The sequence below is a fragment of the Schistocerca serialis genome, chromosome 1 (genome assembly GCF_023864345.2).
Source record: "Schistocerca serialis cubense isolate TAMUIC-IGC-003099 chromosome 1, iqSchSeri2.2, whole genome shotgun sequence".
Classification (NCBI taxonomy): Eukaryota; Metazoa; Arthropoda; class Insecta; order Orthoptera; family Acrididae; genus Schistocerca; species Schistocerca serialis.
The window spans coordinates 745,101,848-745,105,047 of record NC_064638.1 but is presented as its reverse complement, the minus strand read 5'-3'; the positions used below and the strand labels follow the sequence as shown (position 1 = coordinate 745,105,047).

At 41.1% G+C, this 3,200-nt stretch overlaps 1 non-coding gene across 1 annotated transcript; it reads right to left on the bottom strand.

Moving 5' to 3' along the window:
- Positions 1–2,780: 2,780 nt before the first annotated feature.
- On the bottom strand, positions 2,781–2,855 carry Trnas-uga (transfer RNA serine (anticodon UGA)). The gene has a single exon. It is a non-coding gene; the product is annotated as a tRNA-Ser (tRNA).
- Between the last annotated feature and the right edge of the window lie 345 nt (positions 2,856–3,200).

The following is a 3,200-nucleotide window of genomic DNA, read 5'->3' as shown; positions in this document are numbered from 1 at the left end:
CTTTTTGTGCAGCCACAGGACGTTGTTCAAAAATGTTCAAATGTGTGTGAAATCTTATGGGACTTAACTGCTAAGGTCATCAGTCCCTAAGCTTCAACACTACCTAACCTAAATTATTCTAAGGACAAACAAACACACTCATGCCCGATGGAGGACTCGAACCTCCGCCGGGACCAGCCGCACAGTCCATGACAGGACGTTGTGTTACGACTCAAACTGTGCACAATAGGCCGAACGATGCGTTACTTCATTCCCAATGTCCATGGCGAGGTCCATCTTTGCAACCGTGACACTATGCAGCGCGGTACAGATGGGCCCAACAACATGTCGAATGGACCGCTCAGGATTAGCATCTCGTTCTCTTCACTGATGAGTGTCACATATGCCTTCAACCAGACAATCGTCGGAGACGTGTTTGGAGGCAACCCGGTCAGGCTGAACGCCTTAGACACACTGTCCTGCGATTGCAGCAAGGTGGAGGTTCCCTGCTATTTTGGGGTGGCGTTATGTGGGGCCGACGTACGCGTCTGGTGGTCATGGAAGGCGCCGTAACGGCTGTACGATACGTGAATGCAATCCTCCGACCGACAATGCAACGATATCCGCAGAATATTGGCGAGGCATTCGTCTTGTGGAGGACAATGCGTGCCCCCATCGCGCACGTCTTGTGAATGACTGCCTTCAGGATAACGACATCGCTCGACTAGAGTGACCATTATGTTCTCCAGACATGAAAACTATCGAACACGCCTGTGAGAGATTGAAAAGGGCTGTTTATGGACGACGTGACCCACCAACCGCTCTGAAAAATCTATGCCGAATCGACATTGAAGAGTGGGACAATCTGGACAAACAATGTCTTGATGAACTTGTGGATAATATGCCGCTATAATTACAGGCATGCATCAATGCAAGATGACGTGCCACTAGGTATTAAGAGGTAATGGTGTGTACAGCAATCTGGACTACCACCTCTGAAGGTCTCACTGTATGATGGTACAACATGTAATATGTGGTTTTCATGAGCCATAAAATGGCGGAAATTATGTTTATGTTGACCTCTATTCCAATTTTTTGCATAGGTTTCGGAACTCTCGGAAACGAGGTGATGCAAAATTTTTTTTGATGTGTGTATTTATGTGGGTAAGACTTATTACACAGCCCACCATGATAACTGGCATTGAAGTGGACACCTATCAGGCACATCTACAACTGTGTAGAGATATTTCTAACCTATTTCTTAAAAATGCATCATTGGAATACCAGATCATATATTACTGAATTTGGTATTAACAATGCTATACATTTAGCTATTAGTCAAGTGTTGAAATGGAAAAACAAAATAATGTGGGGAGACAATTTAAAAAAAAAAACATTACTTTTCCAAAAATATGGGTGTGGCATTGTAACATATGTTAAAAACCATAGTACCTTTACTAGACATTTTATATCTGTTACCATTTCAAAAGTATTCACTCACAAAAATTAAATGCAGTGTTTTACCCCTGTAATGGCTATATGGACATGCATCTAAAGTAAGTGTCATATTTTTCTCTACACTGAAACATTCAAAGCTGATCAACATCGAAGTGTATCCCTTAGGTATGTTTCCTTGATAGCTAAGTATACTTGTGTATTTCATCTGATTTCTGAGTAATTGAGTATGATAGCCAGGTATGAGCTAGAGCTATTTCAGTGTCGGTGTCATAAGTAGCAGGTGCTGAAGAAAGATCACTGTGTAGATCACCATGATGTGTTCTTAAGTAATGTAGTGTTGTGTTTGTGTTATGAGTGTTATATTGAAAATGAGAAGAAGGAGAGATTAATCTTTATTTCCATTTCATGGTTTCGGGTTAAGCCCACTAGGCGACATACATTGGTAAATTACTTGCTGAGTTTGAGTTAGATTGCCACACTGCTGTTATTTACAATTACGTGATTTAGCGAGATATTTGTCTAATTAGACCATTAAGTATAAGGCATAACTTGTAATATGAACATGACCATGTATGTACAGGGGTATGTGCATACAAGTGTGATAATTTATGACCCCCTCCCCCATAAAATACTTCGAAAAAAAATTATTTTCTCTTTTACAACACTCACAGCACAGTTTAACTGGAGGAGGTCTATCAGTTTGACATTCTCTATTAAATCATGATGCTTATAACAATATTTATACTGGGAAATTAGTATATCATTCTGGCAAACTTAAGATAACTCATGAAAGCTGTGTAAAACATTGCATAAAAATGCATTAGTTGTTTAGGAACAAATAATACTCAATTGCTTTCAAATTATAACACTCTTCTGTAAGCTTTTTCATACATACCAAAAAGCAGCCTACACACTTCTTTTAGATTTAAGCCACTGGAGGAAGTAATAAGTATTAACACTCTCTTTCTCATTGAATCTTCTAGTTGTAGCATTTTGACGTTCAGGAATAATTTCTTCCAATATTTAGGATGTCTAGACTTGGTAGATTTCATGGAAACATTAATGTCTTGCAGTCATCAATCTCTTCCAGTTACACAAGCCAGCATGCTTTAGGCAAACAACTAAGATGGCAGCCAATGTATTCAGATTGTAGGAGAAAATATGGACCAATTTGATTTACTAAATACAATTTACAACACTAAACTCTGCAGCTCCAGGATGAACTCATTGCTCAGTTTTATGACACATGGTGAGCATCAATAGATGGATATATGTATGGACTGATCATGGCAAATGTTGGCAATAAACTATATTTTTGAAACTTCCTGGCAGATTAAAACTGTGTGCCCGACCGAGACTCGAACTCGGGACCTTTGCCTTTCACGGGCAAGTGCTCTACCAACTGAGCTACCGAAGCACGACTCACGCCCGGTACTCACAGCTTTACTTCTGCCAGTACCTCGTCTCCTACCTTCCAAACTTTACAGAAGCTCTCCTGCGAACCTTGCAGAACTAGCACTCCTGAAAGAAAGGATATTGCGGAGACATGGCTTAGCCACAGCCTGGGGGATGTTTCCAGAATGAGATTTTGACTCTGCAGCGGAGTGTGCGCTGATATGAAACTTCCTGGCAGATTAAAACTGTGTGCCCGACCGAGACTCGAACTCGGGACCTTTGCCTTTCGCGGGCAAGTGCTCTACCAACTGAGCTACCGAAGCACGACTCACGCCCGGTACTCACAGCTTTACTTTCTTCTTTCTTTA